The sequence below is a fragment of the Chionomys nivalis genome, chromosome 4 (assembly GCF_950005125.1).
Source record: "Chionomys nivalis chromosome 4, mChiNiv1.1, whole genome shotgun sequence".
Lineage (NCBI taxonomy): Eukaryota > Metazoa > Chordata > Mammalia > Rodentia > Cricetidae > Chionomys > Chionomys nivalis.
Window position 1 is genome coordinate 14,619,778 of NC_080089.1, and position 24,904 is coordinate 14,644,681.

Below are 24,904 nucleotides of genomic sequence, written 5' to 3' on the forward strand. Positions count from 1 at the left end.
AAGTCAAAGTTAAACAGGGTTCTAGATGATCCTGCTTCAAGTAAATAAATAAATAAATAATTCCGTTAAAGGAAGTTCCTCCGCTCACAGCAGAGCCCTGTTGTGGTTTCATTGGTGCTGGTGCTGGACATCAAACTGGAACTCAGAAGGGAAAGAGACCACCAACACCCTTTATTCCTCCCACCGTTTATATGCCTCGGATTAGTACAGTGAGAGCAAACCAGAGCAGGGTGTCTGCGTGATGAGTACGGCCCAGAGGGAATCCAGCTTGTTAACAATCCAGAAGGCGCGCTATTAAAAGAATCCCCGAAAACCCACCGTGAATTCACCGCATGACTCCTACAGGACTTTAGGCTATAGTGTAAGGAGAGGGCCTGACAAGATGCAGTCTGAACGGATAGCAGGAGGAAGGCAACCCAAGCTAGAGTGACTTTCCCCAGAAGGCTGACGACACACAGAGCAGTGGAAACCGGCAAGAGTGTAGGTGGCTTAGTGGGTGGAGTGCTTGCCTGGTGTGTAAGAAGCCTGGGGTCCCATTCCCACTACTGTGTAAACTAGCTGGGGTAGCGTACCCGTAGGGAAGTAGGGGGACCAGGAGTTCAAAGGCGGATTGGGCTTGAAAGCCTGTCTCAAAATTAAATTACTAATTAATTTAAAAATAAAAAGTAATGAGTAATTGCTGATTTAAATGTTTTCTCTGGGCCACTAATAGATTATAACCCGAAGTTTGGAAAGAATACTATATTTTAGGCTAATGATCCAAGCATGATGACTCGGGCTTGTAATCCCAGTACTAGAGAGGAGGCACCAGGAGAAATGAGAATTTAAGAGCAGCCTGGGCTACATAGCAAGACCTATGTCAAAAACGGCAAACTAAGCAAACAAGTATTGTCTAAACTTGGGTCTTTCGGTCATATTTCTGGGAGAGACTGGGGTGCTCCTGAAGGGATGAAAGCTGGCAGGCTGGGGAGATGGTTTAGTGGCTATGGTGACGGCCACGGTGATTGGACTAGGGAGTGGAGGATCAGATACAAGGACTATCTGAGGGTCTATTTGCGTGCGATGCACAGAGCTGGAGGCAAAAAGCAGACCACGGTGTCATAGATATGTAATCTCATGCTGGGGAGACAGAGGAAGGTGGGTCCTTGGGGCTGGAAGGGCAGCCTTGCTTACGTGGTGAGTTTCAGGCCAGTGAGAGCGACGTGAACAGCTCCTAACAGGGTGCGAGGCCCAGAGCTGATTCAAATACTGACCACTCACTCCAGGGAAGACTGGCTTAGCAGCATCCGGGAATGCCAGCTTGTGTCTCTTGTGTTTTGCCTCGGTCGCTCTGAGTCTCTTTCCTTCTCCAGGGACTGCTGACAGAGGAGGAGCTGTGGCCTAAGTTCTAGGTCTCTCTCCTCACAGCCAGACAGCCCTAACTCCTGTCCAGAGCGTCCAGCTGAGGACTGAGGAAGAGACGGTGGCTGAGGTGAAATACAATGGCATCAGTGTACATGTCTGTGGTTTGGGTTTCTAGCCCAAGTTGTTTGGAAACGGGCCTTGCCCCCGTACTGTGACAATGGCATCCTACGACCAACCGCACTGAATGAGCCAGGCCCTCAGTGCCCAGCTCCATGTGCTCTCCTTTGCAGATGCGGCGACTTCCTGACCCTCTGCTACCACATTCTCCAGTCACTCTTCCTACTCCTGTGGATAAGACCAGCTGCTGGTTCCACCACCACTGCCCCTCTTCCTTGGGTTCCCTTCCTCTTACCGCCCCCACCTTGCACCCAGAGAGCTGTTCAGTTTCCTGCAGCTCCGCAGACAGGCCACATTCCTATCGACCTTGAGCCTCCGCAGCCGGAAGTACTTCTCTCTCCCTTTTGCTTGCTTTCCCTGGTCTGCCCTATCCACTACCCACCTCACACCCTCAAGCCTTTCACCTCCCCACAAGCTCATACCTACCCACCACCCACACAGCTTGAGGTTAAAAGGTCCTTCTGATTGCACCTGTTAAGCCCAGCACTGCCCCTTGACCTGTGACCCTTCCGATGGTCCTGTTAAGCCCAGCACTGCCCCCTTGACCTGTGACCCTTCCGATGGTACCTGCTAAGCCCAGCACTGCCCCCTTGACCTGTGACCCTTCTGATGGTCCTGTTAAGCCCAGAACCTTCAGATGTGAACTCTGTACCTGTTTTAAAGTCAAATTCCAACGTAGGGAGGACGAAGAAAGAAAAGAAGGATAGGAGGGGCAGAGAAGAAAGACCTTTTCCTACTACTCTTCATTTGGGCTTTATTGCTTCTGTCCATTGCTCTCAGAATGCCTCTTTTCCCATTTATTTTATGTGTGTCAGTGTTGGCCTGAGTGTGGTCTGTGACCACTTGCACACCTATTGCCAGTGGAGGCCATCAGAGGCTGTTGGATCTTAGAGCTGGCGTTAGAGACAATTGTGAACCACCATGGAACGCTGGTCTCAGAACATTTCTTTCTTTCTTCCTTCCTTCCTTTTCTCTCTCTCTCTCTCTCTCTCTCTCTCTCTCTCTCTCTCTCTCTCCTTGATTCACTTTATTTTTCTTGTATGAAAACCCTTCTGTGGTGGCCACAGCTGGAGCTGGGGCCTCTAAACAGAGACTCTGGTGTGGGTATTCACAAGATGCTCAGTGAATTCCTGATAAGGAGACGTAGAGAATGCAGGGACAAACCGATGAGCACTCCTGAGCACTCCTGTATGCTGCAAAGACGATCTCTCCAGAGGTCGGGATTCAGGTAGCTGTAGATCTTGTAGATGGCATCAAAGGTGGACTTGGCAAGTTGCCCAGGGTGACAGTACAGCCCCAGGCTGATGTGTAGTGGTCATCAATACCGGCCACCATCAGTAGCTTCTTGGGTACAGGGGCAGAGGCAATGCCAGTGTCTCTGGGGGCAGGGATGAGGCTGATTGGTAGTGGTCATCAATACTGGCCATTGTCAGTAGCTTCTTGGGTACAGGGGTAGAGACGACGCCTGTGTCTCTGGGGACAGGGATGAATGCACCAGCACAGAGCACCTGTCACCTTGCATGGAGCAGTGAGGGTCTGCCAATCTTCTTCCCCCAGCAGCCTCTCCACACAGGCACAGTGGAAAGCTTGGCTGAGACGATGGGCCCTCGGAAGGCAGTGGCTACCTCCTTGGAGCACTTAACACCAAGATCAACACGACTATCATAGTCCCCGTTAGTGACAAAAGCCTTGAACCTGTTCCACTGTTTCTGCACTGGCGTGATCTTCAGAACCCTATCCTTTAGGGATGCACCCAGGAAAAAGTCAATAATCTTAGATTCCTTAGTGGGCAGGGGGAGTGAGCAGATCTCCGAGAACTTGATCGTCATGTGCCTGATGACCAGGCGGCCCAGCTTGGTGACTCTTTGCCTTCAGCTTTACCTCCAGGAGCCCTGTGGCCTTGACTAGGACCATGGCCCCTAATCCTGGCCACCTCATGCTCTGGGCCCTCCTGTCATTTGCTATTTGAATGAAGAAGAAGCCAGAGAGTGTCTTAACTGCCCACCACAAGTCGGTGAGTACACTAGCCATTGGGTATTCAGAGGAAACGGAGCTTCACCTGGTTCCCACGCTCCCCTGTAAACTTGCTCCAGCGCCTTTCAGGGCCAGGTGGGCACCCCAAAGAGAAAGCAGAAGTCAGGGATGTCCCAGAAGCTTCTGCCTGAGACCAGGAAGAGCAAGACACAGGCTTCACAAAAGCCACAAAGCTCTGAACAATATCAGGAGACCTCCACGTCACAGGAGCTGAAAAAGGACAAGAAACACAGACAAGCAAACCTAGGCACAAAATATTTGGGTTGAGAAACTATTACATGCATGGGGCAGATGGCATTTAGTCAGACAGTTAGCGAAGGTGGAAACCAGTATAAAGGAGACATGTTATAACATGGCTGTAACTAGAAGAGTCAGTCATTTCTAGGCTCCTGAGGCTGTGTATTTGACTCTCCTGTCTGCAGAGTCTCTAGCATTAAGGAGAATCAACACACAATAAGGAAGTTAACCTAATTTGGGTTGGGAGATGCCTGGGAGCTAAAGAGTTTTCTTTTGGGTTGGAATTCATTCTTTGTCTTCCTGATAATGGCGAACCTAGAAGCTTGGTTGGATCATCCCATAGGTGGGAGAGTTAGCTGAACAAGGCTGTAAGAGATGTTTAAACAACAGGGTAGAGAACAGAACGCTGCTCACCTGTGCGCAGAGCTGACATATTTTCTATGTATCGAACTCTGAATAATGTTCAAAGGGAGTACTGGTAGTCAATGAGCACAGAGACTTGGGCTTACAGGATGGAAAAGTTATTGAGATGTGTCAGAAAAATATATACTTCACACTTGAAGACAGCGAGGATGGTAGATTCTATATTTTTATCATACTAAAAAGTTAAAATATAACAGTATTAGACAACTTCAGATCTCATAGGAGGTGTGCATGTATGTGTACACAGCCCCCACTCTTCTGATCTCCCTCCTCCATGAGGCTACAGTGAAAGAAACCGCCGTTAAATGGATGAACACTTCAGGGATGCTGAGCTGACATCTTTTAAAAGTAAATAGTATTAGCACTGGGAGATGGAAAATTGCTGGCCTCACAAGCAGGAAGACCTAAATTCAATTCCTAGAACACACACACAAATGATCTATTTGGCGCCGTGAAGCAAGACAACGGGGTTCTGGGGCTGGCTGGTCTAGCCTAATCAGCGAACACCAGGCCAAGGAGATATCTGATTTCAAAAGAGACAATATTTCTGAAGTACACCTTAGGTTGTCTTCCAGCCTCCTCATGCACCTTCACATATATGCACATGCTCTCATAAGCATAAAAAATCAGAGAAGATTTACCCAGGCAGTGGTGGCGCATGCCTTTAATTCCAGCACTCAGGAGGCAGAGGCAGGTGGATCTCTGTGAGTTTGAGGCCAACCTGGTCTACAAGAGATAGTCCCAGGATGGGTTCCTAAAGCTGCAGAGAAACCCTGTCTTAAAAAAAAATCAGATAAGTTTTAAAGCTCCTGCAGTAAATTCAACAAGTAAATACTGCAGGAAAACCTTCAGTAGGGTTTTCTTCCTGCTGCTGTGTGGCTTCAGCGCCCTTGCTTGCTGCTCCAAGTACAATACATGACAGAAGTTTTGAGCAATAATGCAACAGGAAGACCAAGGCTGTGTCTTCAGATTGGGGTAAATGTCTTGGTTTCATTCTTCTACCTGAAGACTGTTAATGTCACCCAGTCCCTGAAAGCCATCTGCTCAGGCAGAAAGAGGCTGGTGTCCTGCCTCTGCATCCTTCTACCCCACCCCCATTCAAATGAACTAGAGGCTTTCTCCTCTGAATACCGGTGGGAACATGGGAAAAATTCACTCATTCAGTGCCAGGCTCGGTGTTAATCACTGTGGACACAGTGAATAAAATGTGGAGCCTATAAGGCACTTTCTGGGGCTATCATTTAATTTTAGAAAGACTAACTAACCTTAGTTTATAAGTGCCTAGCTGGAGGATTTACGCTAATTATTTAACTCCAAATCAAGACAGAATTATTGATGGGGCTGGAGAGATGACCCAACAGTGGAGGGCACTGACTGTTCTCTCAGAGGACCTGGGTTCAAGTCCCTTGGAATTCTGATGCTGTCTTCTGTAAACTCATGGTGCACAGACAGATAGGCAGTCTAAATATCCATACACATAAAAACAAACCAATATTTTTATTTATTTATTTATTTATTTATTTATTTATTTATTTATTTATTTATTTATTGGTTTTTCGAGACAGGGTTTCTCTGTGGTTTTGGAGCCTGTCCTGGAACTAGCTCTTGTAGACCAGGCTGGTCTCGAACTCACAGAGATCCACCTGCCTCTGCCTCCCAAGTGCTGGGATTAAAGGCGTGCGCCACCACCGCCCGGCCCAAACCAATATTTTTAAAGGTAGAATCATTAGCAGGGTGTGGGAGGTGTACTTATGGTTCCAGCACTCAGGGAAGACAGTCAAGAGGAAGGAGAATCAAAGTACAGACCCCTTCCGCCTCAATCCCCAGATCCACTTCTTGGACTACATACTGGGCAGCACGGTGCTAGTACCTGAGTGGGAAATAAGAGCATTGTGGGAAGAAGGCAGGAGAAAAGAAAGTCCTAAGTGTTCATGCTTAGACCCTAAAGGTTCATAGCCTGCAAACTCCTCTGACCTATTAAAAGGACTTCTTGAGGAAAATGGAAAGGATGGCAGACAGAGTCACGCCATGAAGCGAGACCAGTGATGTAGCTAGCCTGCTACCTGATTCTCCCGGGTCAGGGGTGACTAGACATTGACATTTCCACCACAGACCTATGTACACACATGAACTTCTGGACAACTGTCCCTTTATAGTCCTGGTCCCTTCTCCCAAGAACCCATCTACTTTTCCAATGCCATCTGTGCTAGAATTCCGTTCCCCAGTCTTACAGGAGTCTGCCCCTCACCTTGCCCAGTTCAGCACAAGGCCTGTTCCCAACAGTAAGAGACTGCTGTTAAAGTTGCCAGGCGTTTGAACCCTTTGTTTCTGGTTTTTAATTTGTGCTTCATGTGCCCAGCACCCAACAATGAGGGCATCTGTTACCAATCTATTATTAGCAACAAATGCCAGCCGCATCATCGTGTACAAAGAGAGTATTGAGGGAGAAACATTTGGTCACTTGCAGATACATAGCAGCCTGAAACAAGCAGCTTTGTACAGTGCTAGGACCCCAGGTGACACAGGGGCAGGGAGGGTCTGGGGTGGGAGAAAGGGCAGAAGAGAGACGAGTGTAACTTCCCTCCTTCCTTTCTGCTGTCTCCAGAGACACATTCTGTACATCCTAAAGTCTATATCAGGGAGGGAGGACCAGAGCGAGTCTAGAAGGACATGCGGGCCTCTTGAATTGGGAGCAGAATCAGACGCACATGTTTGGGGGCTTGGCATATGAAAGGTGTTCTTTGGTTAAGGATCTACCAAGCCGGCCATCACAGACCAAGTTAAGTGATTACAATGCTTTTGACCACACGGCTCAGAGTGCTCCAGGAATCTTCTCTTTTCGACCAGCGCAAGCAGAGCAAAATCACTCAGGTTAGTTGCAGGGGCTCTTGGGGAATTTTTCCAACTAGAATGGGTTGTATACAGAACGCCCAGCTTGTCTCAGAAATCAGTGGACCAACTCTGGCCTCTGAAAATATTGTGGGACTTGTAAGATGTTTAATTAACCCCTAACGTTGAAAAGCCCCAATCTTTTCATAAACTCCCAAGTTTCTGCCTCTCCTAAAACTCAGAAGATGACAACTACATGGCCACCATTCTATAACACCTGTCAGATGTCCCCTCTCTGGGCCCTCTGACACATGAGCAGGCACAGAAGAAGCAAGGAAAGATCCTTAGTTGAGGAAATACAACAGCAGCTTTGAATGAGAGAGAGAGAATGAACGATTCAGAGAGAGTGCGAGAAAGAGAGAGAGAGAGAGAGAGAGAGAGAGAGAGAGAGAGAGAGAGAGGGTTGAACTGCACCACAGCTTGGGCAATGCTGTAAAAACCAAGCAAGGCTGAAGCCTTGTCGTGTGTCTTGTTGGCTGGGATGGTGTGGGCGGGGAGAGAAGAAGAATGTGCCCTCCAGTCTCCAGTAGCACGACTTTGTTTGGGGAGCTTCATAACCAGCAAACTAAACTAGAATCTCAAAGGCACTTGAAGAAACAAAACTCCCATGGACCCTTGCAGCCAAACTCCTCACTGGTCCTAAGTCATATGGAGGATCTTAATCTTGACCAGGAATTTACAAGGTAGTGTCACCAACGTATGTTTTAAAGTTTTGTACTCTAGCCAATTAAAATATTTGGAGTTGGGGCAACAAACCAGAGACATGGGTGAAGTTCAAATCCAACCTCAGTGGAAACAAGATGGAATCTCCATCCTAGTAGAACAGCTAGCTCTTACTAGGGCAGGCTCTCAGACTTGACCCTGCCCTGGTCTCAGCTGGGTACACACACAAGATCAGGAAAGGCTACGTTTCCACAAAGTTGGAGGAGGACTGGGAAGAGGATGCTGTCCCAGAGCCTTTGTGTGCTCAACAAGGCACAGGGTCTGGTCCTTAGCACAGCAAGAAATCAGCAGGTTGAAAGGGGAGCCATTAGGATGCCTGACCACACTCGACGTGACAAAGCTTCAAGTTTGTCAGGAGGGAGCAAGGTATCAAGTCTTCCTGCAACCTCTATGTCTTCAAATTACACAGTAGCACCAGCAGGACTGCCAAGACTGCCCGGAGAGGAAGGCACTCGCCATCTACCCGAGTTCAACTGCCAGAAACCACAGCGGAAGAAGAGAACGGGTTCTCCATAGCTGTTGTCTGATCTCCACATGCCTGCCACACACACACACACACACACACACACACACACACATCAAACACACATGCAAACAAACAAATAAATGAGAGCAGAAATTATCAATAAAAATGAACAATGGATGTTAGAGGGATGGGACATGACAGAGCTCTCCTTTAATCCCACTGCTTGGAGGAAGAGGCAAGCGGATCTCTGAGAATTACAGGTCAGCCGGAGCTACGAAGTGAGAACCAGTCTCAATAATAATAATAGTAATAAAGAACAATAATTGATAATAATAGTTAGTTGCTAACTGGACACGATGACGCGTCTGCGTTCATCATCTATCATAGGTAGAACTCTAGCGTGACAACACTGAGAGTCACCCACACTCCTGTGAGGTAAGCACGCTCAGTAAGCTCACTGGCGTTGGCTAGGCCTGGGCAGAACCCTTCTGGTATCAGTGGCCTAAATGGGGTGAACAGAGCACTGTTCGCGTCTCTTCAGGAAAAGTTCTTTTTTTTTTTTTTTTTTTTTTTTTTTTGGTTTTTCGAGACAGGGTTTTTCTGTGGCTTTGGAGCCTGTCCTGGAACTAGCTCTGTAGACCAGGCTGGTCTCGAACTCACAGAGATCTGCCTGCCTCTGCCTCCCAAGTGCTGGGATTAAAGGCGTGCGTGTCTGTAGATTTTTGAATGTGGTAACAGGCACGTAAGTTACCAATGTGTAGAGTTTGTTTGGTGAGTCCTCATCCTCATTACGTTTTCTGGACAAACGTACCCGGATACGATATGGAACATTCCTTATTCCTTTGGCCCGGACGGCTTTATTGAGCCTGGTATCAATCCGCACATCTGGAGTCCCCATCTTCTTCATGGCAAATTTCCGGATTTCTTTGAGTGCCCTAGGAGCACGCTTCTTGAAGCCCACGCCATGGATGCGCTAGTGAATGTTGATGGTGTATTCTCGGGTCACCACCTCGTTGATGGCAGAACGGCCCTTCTTCTTCTCGCCACCCTTCTTTGTGGGAGCCATTCTGCCGGGCCCAAGCTGGAAAGTACGGGCGCGAGGGATTGTGGGAAGGAAAAAAAAAACAGGAAAAGTTCTTAGAGCAGGACACCAGCCGCAAGGTTGACATTGTGGGTGAGGTCATAAGGAAACAAAGTCCACCTCGTGGAAGCCTGGACATAGACAGTCAAGATGGAGCTGGAGCCAAGATACTTCCTTCAAAGCCATGCAGGCCTCACCTCTGAATAGACCACTAGACTGTGACCGGGTCAATGGATTAGGCCTTCTGTGGCGCTAGAGAGCTCACAATCTGAACCTCTCAAGCCCCTGAACACTGCAGACCCCCCTATGCGGCTGAGGGCGCTTGTTTTAATGTCCTTAATCTCCAGAGCCCTCATCACCGTAAACAATGCTTCGTTTCCAGTTTACGGAAGAGGAAGGTTCCGAGGCTGCACAGCCCAGTCCCTAAGTGCAGAGAAGCTGTTTAAAATGCCACGTGCATGCTGGGAAGCTCATTGCTCCAGTCTCTCTGGAAGTGACGTCTCCATTGGCCTTGCTGTACAGACTGACCTGGTGGGAGACGAGATGAGTGACGGACACAAAGTCACAGCTGAGGTTCCTGGCACACTGCAGCCGCTCATGGTGCAGTCGCTCTGCCCTCCAGCCCCTTTCTCTCATCAGTCTTGCCTTGTCATGGCATCCAGGAGAAAGTTTAGATGGCACTTCGCTGGGTGTTGTCTGGACAGCATAACCCATAATCTCTGACTTTCTGGTTCTGGAGGCTGGGGCGCCCTCCACCTGGGTACCAGCATGATCAAGGTCTTGGTGAAAGCAATTAACAGATGATCTCCTCCTCCCTCCCCTTTCCTTCCTCTCTTCCTTCCTCCTTTCTTCCAAATATTTTTCTTGCTTTATTTTATTCTAAAATATTTAAATTTAAAAAAGAATTGTAATAATAATACAAATAATTCCTCTGTGTTATTTATCAGGGTTTGTGTTTTGAGACACTTCACTTTGTAGTCTTAGATGACATGGAATTCATTGTGTAGATGAAGCTGGCTGTGAACTCACAGAGATCTATCCGGCTCTGCCTCTTGTATGTGCCTGGCCTGAAGACACAGATCTTTAGGGACCTAAAGCCACCAGCTTGGGGAGACCCCAGACATAGCAGTGGCTTCTTAGGAGTTTTGTAGCAAATAATAAAGCTACCTTCCTGCTCATCTGTGTCTACATCTAAGGGACTCTAGTGTTCCAGCTGAGCCCCAGGCACAGTGCCCAGCATACAAAGAGTGATTAAGGATGTGGGAAGTTTGCTATTGGAACATGAGAAACAGTTGATTATAATTCAAGTTACTTAACTGATTAAGAGCATTGTGTCTTTTTGATGTGTGTGGGTATTTTGCTGGTATGTCTGTGTACTCTGTACCCGCCTGGGTCCTGCAGAGGCAGGAAGGAGTGGCAGACACCCTGGGACTGGGTTTACAGATGGTGTGAACCACCTGACCTGTGAGCTGAGGCCTCTGAAGGGGCAGCGAGTGCTCTTGGCTTCCTGGGGTGTCTTATTTTAAAAGCTAGTTCATGTGGCACCTTTGTCTTCGCTGTTCCTTATGAGGCTGGTCTTGTTTGCATTTGTATCGTTAGTTTCCGGTTGCTTCTTCTGCCAACCATCCTGGGTTTTCACCACGCATAAAAAAGTGAGAAAGATAATAATCTGCTATGTTTAATAATAATAATATGCTATATCTAAGAAATGAGGTAAACTGTGACTGCAATAAGGCAGTGGTCCTCAGCCTTCCCAATACTTCAACCTTTAATATAGCTCCTCATGCTGTGGTGACCCCAACCATAAAATTATTTTCATTGCTACTTCCTAACTGTAATTTTGCTTCTGTTATGAATCATAACGCAAATATCTGTGTTTTCTGGTGGTCTTAGGCAACCCCTGTGCAAGGTCATTTACCCCCAAAAGAAGTCAGGACCCAAAGGTTGAGAACCACTGCAATAAGGTCGTTAGTTATTGTAAGATTAGTCAAGATGATGTCACCCCGAGAACCAGAGAAGGATATTTGCATTTAAGATGTTTCTTGGGTGGGAGAAGTGGATGCAGAAGACCCGTGATGTCCATAAAACAGGACCTGAGGTCTTTGCAAAGTCTTTGCTGCAGAGTTTTCCTGAGTCTCCTTATCTGGAGCCAGGCTTTCCTGTGCGCAGCCACACACTCCAATACACAGGATCCCTCACCAGCACTTCCAGCCGGTTCCTGCCAGGCTCCCCAGGACATATGTGTCTCTTTATCTCCATTCTAGCTTCATGCTCTTCATTATTCAAATATGAGCCCCACTAAGACTTCCTGGTGCAGACTACATGTCCCTTATTTGGGGTTTTTGATGAGTCACTGAAGCGACAAATGTGGTAGACATAGGAAGTACCCGATGCTCAGACTCTCACTGATCGCCAAGGCCCACAGTGCCTGCTCCTGATTGCATGGCTACCTGCTACTTTCAAAGCTTCTGAGGCACTGTACCCCCCAAGTACATCACCACCTCCTCCACCCATTTAGGTGAACAGTGTGGTTCCACATGCTCATGTGTTCTGTGGACCTGGCTGAGGTACTGGTGTGAGCCACACTCCTGACTGCCCGCCCCGCACCAGCCTCCAGCTTCATCTCTAAGACACGTTCTTACCGCTTCCCGTTTGTGTGTGTATTTCTCCATAAAGATACTCACTCCCATGTCTGTGTGGTGCATTTGAAGACTACATCCGAAAGGGCATCCTACAAAACCTGCAGACCCTCTCATTCTCAAACCTGACTGTGCTTTGGGGTCTTCATATGCCACTCTTTATAGTGAGGTCACAAGTTCCAAGAGGATTAACATTGTCTACATCACCATTGTGTCATTGATTCTAAAAGCATTACCTGGTACCCGGCAGGTAATCAATGAACATTTGTTGGATGGATGGATGGATGGATGGATGGATGGATGGATGGATGGATGGGATGGATGGATGAATAAATAATTCAGGCATGAAATATTGATGTCTACAAGGAAAGTTGCTCACTGAGGTTCACAGGACTAGATGTGGAATAGAAGACCCTGGGTAATTATGGTGCAAAGACACAAGGCCAAAGGAAACTCCAATTCCCCAAACTCAAAAAGGCAGCACAAATACCCAGAAATGAGCTCAGCTGTACTACGGGGGATTTCTGGCAGTTAGATAAAAGACAGTGTTCCTCGGGAACTTGTGACGCTGGTTCCCCCCTAACAAAAGAAGTCCTACATTTGCAGAAGAGACATTTATCTACCTGAGGTGCTATGCTCCTGTGTCACAAGTACCTGCTATATATTTCAAAGTCTAAGCTAGCGTCCTTACCCCCTCATTTCCTCTCCTACCCTAGATAGGCTTCCCTTTCCTGTCTGCTCCTTCCCCTTGTCACCTGCTGCTCAGCTGTGCGCTCTTCCCGCTCCTGCTCCTCGATGTGTTCTCTAGTCTGGATGCCCTGCTGCCTTCCTCTCTCACAGATAACCTGGCCATGTTCAGTCTGCTGCCATGCTCAGTCCAGAGCTTCTTTCTCTGCTCTGGACTCTACCAATGCCTTTGACTGCTCTCTCTTTCTCTCTCTCTCATCTACAGTAAAAACCATCCCCTTAGTTATACCATGGAGCAGTTATGTCAGCAGTTTGTACAGATTCTTGTTGCTAAGATACTCAAAGAAAGACTTTTAAAATGCAGAAACCCAGCCGCCCAGTCTCTTCTCGCCATAGCAGAAACCCCCTGCTGAGTTTAGCAAGGGCTGCTCCAAGCACTCATCCTAGAGCCTCTACAGCAATGAACAGTGAGAGAGTCAGGTGCAGCAGTTTGACGCTGGTAAGCAGAGTGAGAGACCCAAGACCACTACAACGGAACCATTCCTCCAAACCATAGCTGCCAACTCCCGTGGTTTCTTTACCACCTACCACTGGAGCAGGTTCCTGGCAACTGTTTGTGGGGTTCTACTTAAAGCAGAGATAGGTAATGAAAACATTGGGATTCCACATATGGCTGCATTCCAATAAAATAAATATTGTAGTACAATTATCTCAAAATATCTGGAAACAACTGCTTAAATATATAAAAATTTTAGCTAGCATCATGGTTGATTATAATAAATAATTCAGTATACTGGGTAGACCAAAATCAGAGCTGAAAAATATTTAATAAATCTTAGAAAAGTCTCAAGACATGAACTCCAACCTCTCCAGGCACACATCCCGCCAGTTTTTAATGTTACAAGTTTGCTTACGAGTAATACTAACAGCAGGCAACATTTATTAGATGAAATCGTATGCTCTGTCCTAAAGTTGCAGGCCAGTTCCAGCTCAGGTGCACTATGACCAACATCTCATGGTGCCCAGAGAAGGAAGCAGAGAGCCAGAGGACAGAGGCGGTTCACTGAGAGATTGCTCAATAAATCCATGTAATGTGCTCTGAAGAAAGGTTAGGTTTTTTGGCTCCTGCATGCTTATGCAATCCTGACCTCGCTCTGGCAACGTCACAACCAGGTCAAGTACGACAGAGAATGGAATTTGCAAATAAGCTCGTATGACCCTTTGTATAAATAAATATGTGGTTAGATCAGTTGAGAAAAGAACAGTGCAAGTAATGGAGGGGAAAGTGTTGAACAGCTTTTAGTTTTCTTTTTGTTTTAACAAAGCTAACTATACCTTTTCCATATACACCAGTAACTTAATTCCTTGATACTTAGAGAAATAAGCTGTAGGCTTTCTTTTACACAAAGTGCTACTTATGGATGTTTGTAGCATTTATATTCATAATTTCCCAAACTTGGAAGTAACCAGGATATCCTTCAGTAATGTAAACAGACAAGCAATGGTACATCCATAGAATAACTAGAATTCCATAATAAAAAGCAATGAATTACTAAACCACAAGACATGGAGTAAACTGAGTTCGGTATTGCCATGTGAGAGAAGCCAGCCTAGAAAATCTGGCTACTATATGGTTCCAGCTATTTTTCTATTCTAGAAAAAGCAAAAGGGTCAAAGTCTATGATTATGAAGGGGTGGGTAGGTGGAGTGCAGAGGAGTTGCAGGCAGTAAAACTGTTCTTCATGATGAAGTGTCTAAACCCATAAACTATGCTGCACCTAGAGTGGACCCTAAGATGAGCTACGCCCTTGGGCAATAGCGGTGTAGTTTAACAAAGCACCAGCCTGGCAGGGGAGGGTGCAATGGGCATCTGTAAAGAGTGGAATTTGATATCTTAACCTTACTTTCTGTTGAACTATTAGGAGCTCCTCAAAAAATAAAGTTTATTAGTTTAAAAAAAACTGAAAGAAAGAACCAGGTAAGCATGTGGGTTGGTGAGGAGAAATGGTAGCCCTGAAACCACCGAAGAAAAGCCAGAGCAGTGTGTCCCTGGCCTTGAGCTTGACCTGGAGTATACAGATGCCCGGAAGCCATTCCTATCCATCTACTGACTTTCCCCTCATGCCTGTCCCATTCACACCAGACAGAATCTATTTTTCGAGTATGAGCGTTTTCCCCCATATACGTTCATGCATCATAACTATGCCTGGTGCCCTCGAAAGTAATATAAAAATGTCATATCAGGGTTGTAGAAATAGATGGCTTGTAAAAGGAACGGCGGGCTGCTTCCCGCTACCTGGCTAGCTTTACACCCGAAATAATTACATGGAAACTGTATTCTTTTAAACACTGCCTGGCCCATTAGCTCTAGCCTCTTACTGGCTAACTCTCACATCTTGATTAACCCATTTCTAATAATCTGTGTAGCACCACAAGGTGGTGGCTTACCGGGAAAGATTCAGCATGTCTGACCCAGCGGCTGGCTCCATGGAGTCTGACCAACTATGCTTTCTTTCTCCCTGCATTCTGTTCTGTCTACTCCACCTATCTAAATCCTGCCCTATCAAAAGGCCAAGGCAGTTTCTTTATTAACCAATGAGAATAACACGTAGACAGATGACCCTCCTCCATCAATGGCTCAGTGGTTGTGAGCACTTTCAGAGGACCTGGGTTTAATTCCCAGTACTCAGTGGCTCTGTAACTCTCAGCAATATGGCACCATCATGTAGACATGCATGTAGGGAAAACACCACTGCCCCTGAAATAAAAACAAAAAATAAGTCAGTAAAATATTTTTTTAAGTATCAGATCATTTGGAACTAGAGTTATAGATGGTTGTGGGGCACCATGTGGGTGCTGGGAGCCAAACCCAAGTTCTCTGCAAGAGCAACGAGTGCCCTTGACCACTGAGTCATCTCTCCAGCCCTTCCCACAAAAAAATCTTGTGTTGATTTTGGTTCAGGGAAAATGAGCCGGTTTTTCTTTACACAAAGACTGGTCTGGAAGGTGACAAAGTCCAGGATGAGTGTCTTTGTGTGCCTCTTTCCAGGTGTCCTTTCTAACTGCTGGAGAGTGTCGCATGGGGTCCCCAGCAGGCAGGAAAAGGGCTTCAGTGGGCAGACAGAAAGTTTAGACTGCATAAGCCGCTTGGGCATTTACCTTCTTCACTATTACGAGAGCAGTGGGCTGTGGAGGGCAGGGACCATTACTGCTGCAGAGCGCCTTTTCGAGATTTTCCATCCCAGGGTTTTAGGCCCTTTGCCATGCAGGAGCATAGACACACTTGCCTGGGAGCCACCCTCTCTTTGATGAGGAGGCGGAAAGCCCTGTAGCTCTGAAGCCTTGCCAGGGAAGTTTGCCTCACAGCTGGCAACAATGGAGGGTGTAGCAGACACTCCAAGACCTGCCAAGAGCTCACTGTAGACACCACCTCTGTTTAGTCGTGGGAGGCAGAGGGAAGAGCAAAGCTCAGCACAAACAGCCGGCTGCTTCGGGGCCCCTGATAGTGACCATCAGAATAGACCTATGGATACACCCATGCTGGTGTCTCACACCTACAACAGCCTCACGAGATGACAAGCATGTCACTCATCATGGGTCACATGTGTGTAGCAGGAGACGGAAAACAAGACTGAAGACAGGCTCTCCCTGACTCCATAAATCTCTTTCAGGGCAGCGGTCTGGCCTCCAGGGGTAGAGATTTAAAGTGGGGACTCCATAGCCAAGGATAGACTGATGAATTCTGGGGCTTTAAATACTAGGAAAGAGGTACACAGCTTCATGGGCTCTTTAGAATTTCAGATAATAGGGAATGTTACCATATGAATCAAAGAGCAGGGAAAGCTGATGTGGGATGCCCTTCTGTATGCTGTGAACACGGTTTTTTGATTTTTTTGTTTCTTTGTTTTTCTGGAGACAGGGTTTCTCTGTAGCTTTGGAACTTTTCCTGGAACTCACTCTGTAGACCAGGTTGGCCTCAAACTCACAGAGATCTGACTGCCTCTGCCTCCCAAGTGGTGGTGTAAAAGGCGTGTGCCACCACTGCCTGGCCTGTGAATATGTTTTACTACCATTAGTTAATAAAGAAACTAATTTGGTCAACAGCCTGGCAGAATAGAGCCAGGCTGGAAATTCAAACAAAGGGAAAGGGAAAAGGAAGGCGGAGTCTGGGAGACGCCTGCAGTCGCAGGAAAAATAAAATATGAGGTAAAATATAAAATAATAGACATGGGCGAATTTAAGTTGTAAGAGCTAGGTAATAAGTCTGAACTAATAGGCCAAACAGTGTGTAAATAACATTAAGCTTCAGAGTGTTTATTCGGGAATTGGCAGGTGGGAGAGAAACCTCCAGTTACAAAAGGCTTTCCAGGTCAAGGGTGTAGTTAAAAAAAGTTTGGCCATGTTCCTTCAAAACCAGGTGATCTGATTGTGCCAAAGTCTATGTGATAGGTTAAGTGCCCTGCAGCAAGGACTCACATCAGGCTGGCACACTGGAAGCATCTAAGGCCATCACATCTGGGTCCTTTACAGTGAGTGCAATGCTGGTGCCTAGGCAACACTTAAAGGCTCTGCTTTCACTGGCTGAGAGCCATTACCCTCTAGAGACCAGCCATTGCCCGAGTCCAGTGTCCACTAACCTCACCTGAAGGATTTGTTAAACTAGATTTCTGGGACCAGTAATATGGCTCAGTCAGTAAAGGCCTTGCAATGATGTGAGAGGGTCTTCTGATTTGTGTTAATTTCATTGGTTAATAAAGAAACTGCCTTGGTCATTTGATAGGCCAGCCCTTAGGTGGGTGGAGTAGACAGAACAGAATTCTGGGAGGAAGAGGGAAGTGAAGCAATCGCCATGCCTCTCCTCTCTGGGTCAGATGCCATGGAGTCAGCTGCCAGGTCAGACATGCTGACTCTTTCCCGGTAAGCCACCACCTGGTGGTGCTATACAGATTATTAGAAATGGGTTAATCAAGATGTGAGAGTTAGCCAGTAAGAGGCTAGAGCTAATGAACCAGGCAGTGTTTAAAAGAATACAATTTGTGTGTTGTTATTTTGGATGTAAAGCTAACCATGCAGGAGACAGGCGGGACGAAAAGGAGGCCTGCTCGCCACATCATTACATTGCAACCCTCTTGGATCCCTCTTAAAAGTGATAGAAAAGAAGAAACTTCAAAAAGCTGACCTCTGACCTCCATTCCCATGCTGTGGCACACACATGCACACACGCACACACACAGTAATAGTAATAAATAAAATGAAGGAAAGCTTCCAAGGCCTACTCTTGAGTTTTTAATTCAATATGTCTGTGACGTGAGAATTTTCATGAGTAGCTCTTTGAGCCAACCCTCTGATGATACTGATTTCAGTGGGGAGGAAGCCACACCCCCAGAGTCACTGATGCTGACCCCCTTGAGCCCCAGAAGAGAACCTGGTGCTGTTCTCTCCATCTCGGCTACTCAACTGTCCCAGCTCATGGTCATACACGTTTCCAGCGGAAATCAAGTTTTGAATAAACATCACCTCATCAACAGCTGCTCTGCTCCCAGGGCTGAGTGGGCCAAGAAGCATAAACGGCGATGGTTGAGGCTTGGGTCTCAATGCAAAGAGGAAGAAGAGCAGTGGAGACTGACGGCCATGGGTTCCAGGTGACGGGAGAAAACGAAAGGAGAGGCCTGTGCTTGCTGCGGTGCCACCCAGCAACCAGGAGAGGCAAATGCTGACCTCCCACTGGAGAAGGCCACTGGGCTAAGTACCAGGAGTCTAGTCTGATGACCTTGGATGGAGTGGTCCTCACTGGCTCAGTTGTCTGAGATGGACACCTCAGCAATCCACTCAAGGTCCTTCATGGAGACAGGGTCTCACTATCTAGCCTAGCCTGGAAATTGCTATACAGCCAAGGCTGTTCTTGCACTCCTCTTCTCTGCCTCCCAAATTCTGGGATTATAGCCACGTGCCACAATATCTGGTAACCCTAAGCATTTCTTTTCTTGATCATGGCAGTGGTTACAAGGTATTTTATTTAATAACTACACATACTTTTCTGTGTAACACACACACACATAATTGTATGGGCATATAAATTGAAAGTTAATGAATAAAGTTATTATATTATCAGGAAAACACAAATTTATGAGAATATATTAAAGCAGTTGCAGAGAAATTAAGAAGGCATTCTTTAAAAAAGTGTGTATGAGCCGGGTGGTAGTGGCACATGCCTTTAATCTCAGCACTTGGGAAGCAGAGACAGGCAGATCTCTGTGAGTTCAAGGCCAGCCTGGTCTACAAGAGCTAGTTCCAGAACAGCCAAGGATATTAAACAGAGATACCCTGTCTCAAAAAAAGTTTGTATGTGTCTTCATGTACGCATATGTGTGTGGGCTACCCATAAAGGCCAGAAGAAGATGCTGAATCTCCTGGAGTTGAAGGCAGTTGTTAGCAGCCTGACGTAGATGCTATGAACCAGCTCAGATCCTCAGCACGAGCAGCCATCTCTCTAGCTCCTGAACAGGTATTCTTGATTTGGGTAAAAACAAACAAACAAACAAACAAATAAATATAAAATCTAGACTTTGAAGGAGATTTCAGCTCATAGTAGCTTGGTTTCTACACAAGACCTGCCCAAATTCAAGTCAATCAAAATTCCAGCATGAGCCGGGCGGGGGTGGCACACGCTTTTAATCTCAGCATTCAGGAGACAGAGGCAGTCAGATCTCTATGAGTCTGAGGCCAGTCTGGTCTACAGAGCAAGTTCCAGGACAGTCAGGGCTGCACAGAGAAAACCTGTTTTCAAAGAACCAAAATCCAACCAACCAAACAAAAAACTCCAGCGTGGACCAGGGAGAAGCCCCTGAGATCCCACCCCACGCTCTATGGGAGTAGCTACTGGCAGGTGATAGCTGCTGAGGGAAGGGAAGCAGTTCCTCTCCTGGGGACTATCAACCTGGGGAGGCTGTTAATAAGTTGCAAAAGCTTTCCTCCCCTTCCCAAAATTTGTCCTTCTTCCCTCTCTCAGTAAACACTGCCATCCCTGGAGCAAATAGTTGAGGCTTTATGTTTTGTTCTATTGCATGGGGTCTCTTCCATGTAGCAGAAGGAAGATGGCTGCCCCCACCCCAACCCTGAGTCCTGGGTGTGAGCCATCACCTCCAGTTTCTGCAGTGCTGGGGTTCAAACCCAGGGCTTTGGACAGTCTGGGCCAGCACTCTACGGCCTCAGCTTCAGGCCCAGCTCAAGTCATTAGTTTTATTCTTTTCTTCACTGTACTCCACTCTCCTGTCTTTTGACACCTACCACCACCCACATTTCCTGAATATTTCTATTTATTACAGTCTTTAGTTCCGCCAGCTATGTCTGAGCAATTGTCTCTTTTCTGGATTACACCAAGACTGTTACAGTTTCAATTCTCCACCATCTGCAATTCATTTAGCCACCACAGCGATTATTATAACGTGTGAGACAAACTGACCCTCCCAGAACTTGGGAGGCAGAGACAGGGAGATCGGGAGCTTTGCTATATCGGGGATTTGAGGCCAGCTGGGAATGCATGAAGCTCTGTCTAATCTTTAAAAATTGGATAAACAAATAAAAACAAGCAAAACCCATAAAATATAAAGTAATTGATGACTCTCTTTTACATCCGTCTGCGAAGTCAATGTTGTACCGTCCATGTCCCCTGCATGTCAAGCGTAGGTGGTCTTCCAGAAGCTGAAGAATGGGGAGGGCATGTTGACTCACTAGGTGATAGTGGCTTTTAGGTTTCAAACATTTTATTATATGAGTTAAAAACAAAGCATGATTAATAAAAGCTCAGAGACTGACATTTGGGTTCAACTGAAAAGCAAAGTGCCAACCCCTGGCTCTTGGCTCCACAAGAAATGACTATCTTGCCTCCAGCAATCCTCAGAATGAGACCATGAGAGCTGTCTTCTCCAGTTTTATATTCCTCTCTAGGGCTGGGATTAAGCGTGTGCACCACTATCATCCAGTTTCTATGGCAACTACTGTGGCTATTGGGATTTAAAGGGTGTGTTACCACTGCCTGGTCTGTAAAGCTGACCAGTGGGCTGTTTTACTCTCTGATCTTCAGGTAGGCTTTATTTATTAAAATACAAATGAAATAAATGCCACTACAAGTTAGATTTCACTGCTCTCTTCAGACTCTAGTTATGCATGTCTGGTGGTTATTTATCCCCCCCAGATTGACAGAGTTCCACATTTGAAGTGATCCCTTGCCTTAAGACTTCATCTCTTAAGACTGAGCCACACTTTTGGGGCTCCCTCACCTTTTGGGCACCCTCTCCAGGCATTTAGTAATTTGATTTACCTCCTATCGCCACCTACTGGACAGCAGAGGACATTACATCGTGGACATCCTGATTTTCCATTTCCCACACAGGCCTGCCTGTGTGGGCCTTTGGATTCCATGGGCATTCATATTTGTGAAACTGTATTTACATTTTTTCATGACAAGATAATACATTATTTTGAATTATTTAGAATCAAACTCTATGTCCTGAGATCTTTTCTGGGATTTCTTGAGAATTTGTGTAAAAAACACTATCACACAAAAGGTACTGGGAAATATTGGAACCTCAAATTTCTAACTTGAATTACTTAATCAAGTGAGATTATAAAATATTCTCATTTGCCAGTTCATTTAAGAACATAAAACCTGGACTAAGCAGTTTCCTTTTCCCTTTTCTTTCTTTCTTTTTTGTTTTTAGTTTTGATTTTTTTTTTTTTGTCTTTGGTTTTGTTTTGTGAGACAGGGTGTCTCTGTACAGCCCTGACTGATGGCAGAAGATACAAAATAATCCCACACTAGTTCAGAATTACATATAATAAAGGGTTATTTATTTACGGGAGACTTACAGATCACTTTCCTGGATCACAATCCTCTGCACAACAGGCAACAGGAACAGAGTTGAGCAGCTGGAAGTGAGAGCCAGAAGCAAGAGGGCCCAAGCTTTACAGTTGCCTTTGCAGTATAAGAGACACGCCCAGTGGGCTGGTATCTTAAAGGCTGTTGGCTGAAGGAGTGGAAGGAGCTCCCACAGCACCTGGCTGTCCTGGAACTGTCTCTATAGACCAGGCTGGCCTCAAATTCAGAGATCCATCTTGAGTCCTGGGATTAAAGGTGTGTGCCACCACCACCCACCTGGCACAGCAGTTCCTAAACAAAGGAAATAGGATATTTCTTATTGATAAGACAGCACATTTAGATATTTGTACTGCACACAAAATATTTAAAAGGGAGATACAATTAAAAGGATAACGTTAGCCCTGCACGATTACATCCATCTGTAACCCAGTACCTGGACGGTGAAGGCAGAAGGAGCTGGAGCTCCAGGTTACCTCTGCTACAAAATGAGTTTGAGGCTAGTATGGACAACACGAAATCCAACCAAGAAAAAATATTTTTTTTCAGTATTCTCCAATATAAACCAGTATCACAAAGTCAGTCACTAACCCTAAATCGTTCTTTCTTCCTTGCTAATAATGTTTGTAAAACAGTCCTTCCTGTGCCATCTCTGTAAATAGAAAGGAAGGAAGGAAGGAAGAAAGGAAGGAAGGAAGGAAGGAAGGAAGGAAGGAAGGAAGGAAGGAAGGAAGGAAGGAAGAAAAAAGGAAGAAAAATAAGGCATGGTAAATAGATTCTTGAAAGCCCAGCATCCAGCCTGGAGACAGAAGCAGGGGCAGCCTGGTCCATCTAGTATGAAGCAGTCTAGAACCAACAAAAGCAAAACCCAACTCAAGACACAAGATTGAGGCGATAGCTGGGTGGTGGTGGCACACACCTTTAATCCCAGCACTCAGGAGGCAGAAGCAGGCGGATCAAGGCCAGCCTAGTCTACAAGAGCTAGTTCCAGGACAGGCACCAAAAACTACAGAGAAACCCTGTCTTGAAAATCAAAAAAAAAAAAAAAAAAAAAAAATTGAGGGGATAAACAGATTCTTTCCCATTAATGTGCAATCCTATTCATGGAGACAGATCCCCAAAGCCAGAAACACATTTTCTACCTTGGAATCAAGCTCAAAAAGAGGCAGCATGTTTATCTCTCAGAAATCTAACTCAGCCAGTACCACCTCTTAATGCTTAACGCTTAGCGCTGAGCCTTAGATTGTCCTACCAACCTGCTAAGGGACCTGCTGCCACACCCTAATTTGGGGATGGGCTGTATTGAAGTAAAGGAAGACAGCACGTAAAGGTGCTATCAGGATTAAAACTGCAGATTCCTGGACCCAGAGTGTCTTCATGAGGGTTTCTCTTGCTACAATGAAACACCATGACCTAAAGGCAAGCTGGGAGAAAAGGGCTTCTATGGCTGACACTTCTGTTTCCTTCTAAAAATCCTTCAATGTGGGTGCACCCCTCATGGTCCTGAGTTCCTTGCTCGTGCTCTCTCCTTCTGCTCCTGATTTGGAGATTGGGATTTCAGTCCGGTGCCCCAATGTGGGTCTCTGTCTCTGTCTCCTTTCATCGCCTGATGAAGGTTAATATCCAGGAGGATGACTATATATTTTTCTTTGGGTTCAAATTCTTATTTAGCTTCTCTAGGATCATGAATTATAGGCTCAATGTCCTTTATTTATGGCTAGAAACCAATTATGAATGAGTACATCCCATGTTCCTCTTTTTGGGTCTGGCTTACCTCACTCAGGATAGTGTTTTCTATTTCCGTCCATTTGCATGCAAAATTCAAGAAATCATTGTTTTTTACTGCTGAGTAGTACTCTAATATGTATATATTCCATACTTTCTTCATCCATTCTTCCATTGAAGGGCATCTAGGTTGTTTCCAGTTTCTGGCTATTACAAACAATGCTGCTATGAACATAGTTGAGCATATACTTTTGTTGTATGATAGGGCATCTCTTGGGTATATTCCCAAGAGTGGTATTGCTGGGTCCAGGGATAGGTTGATCCTGAATTTCCTGAGAAACCGCCACACTGTTTTCCAAAGTGGTTGCACAAGTTTGCATTCCCACCAGCAATGGTGATGATCTATTGGGAACTCACCAAGGCCAGCTGGACTGGGTCTGAAAAAGCATGGGATAAAACCGGACTCGCTGAACATAGTGGACAATGAGGACTACTGAGAACTGAAGAACAATGGCAATGGGTTTTTGATCCTACTGCACGTACTGGCTTTGTGGGAGTCTAGGCTGTTTGGATACTCACCTTACTAGACGTGGAAGGAGGTGGGAGGTCCTTGGACTATCCACAGGGCAGGGAACCCTGATTGCTCTTTGGGCTGATGAGGGAGGGGGACTTGATTGGGGGAGGGGGAGGGAAATGGGAGGCGGTGGCGGGGAGGAGGCAGAAATCTTTAATAAATAAAAAATAAATAAATAAAAATCCTTTGGAGGTGGGTGGTCCTTGGACCTCCCACAGGGCAGAGAAACCTGCTTGCTCTTTGGGCTGAGGAGGAAGGAAGACTTGATTGGGGGAGGGGGAGGGAATGGGAGGTGGTGGCGGGGAAGAGGCAGAAATCTTTAATAATTAAATAAATTAATTAATAAAAAATAAATAAATAAAAAAAAATAAAAATCCTTCAATGGAAAACACTCGGCTGCCCAGGACTAACACACACGGCCCATTTCAGGCTTTTGAAATTTCTCCTTTACCTGTACAAAATGTTCAAAGTTTTGTTGTTGTTGTTGTTGTTGTTGCATTGTTGTTTGTCTTCTGTTTGATTTAGGGTCAGGGACAGGGCTCAGAGGGTGGAGATTCCTGCAGCCTGAGGAACCGACTTTGATCTCTGGGACCCACGAGGTGGTTGGAGAAAACTGACTCCTGGAAGTTCCCCTATGACCCCACACAAGTGTAGGTGCATGTCCATGCCCACACTCACATACAGTAAAGACAAATGTAGGAAGAAAGACTTAGTAAAAAAGAATTTATTCGCCAGGCAGTGGTGGCGCACACCTTTAATCCCAGCACTTGGGAGGCAGAGGCAGGCGGTTAGTTCTCTGTGAGTTCAAGGCCAGCCTGGTCTACAAGAGCTACTTCCAGGACTGTCTCCAAAGCTACAGAGAAACCCTCCCTGTCTTGGAAAAAAAACAATAAAAACAAATGTAGGAAGAAAGATATAGTTAAAAAAAAATTATTAGCCAGGTGGTGCTGGTGCTCACTTTTATTCCCAGCGCTGGGGAGGCAGAGGCAGGCAGATCTCAGTGAGTTCGAAGCCCACGTGGTGTACAGGT

The 24,904-nt window shown here is 46.1% G+C and overlaps 2 pseudogenes; both read right to left on the reverse strand.

Annotated features, from left to right (window-relative positions):
• Window positions 1-751: 751 nt before the first annotated feature.
• Window positions 752-4,225, reverse strand: LOC130872641 (40S ribosomal protein S2-like; annotated as a pseudogene).
• Window positions 4,226-5,371: 1,146 nt separating this feature from the next.
• Window positions 5,372-9,374, reverse strand: LOC130872642 (60S ribosomal protein L31-like; annotated as a pseudogene).
• Between the last annotated feature and the right edge of the window lie 15,530 nt (window positions 9,375-24,904).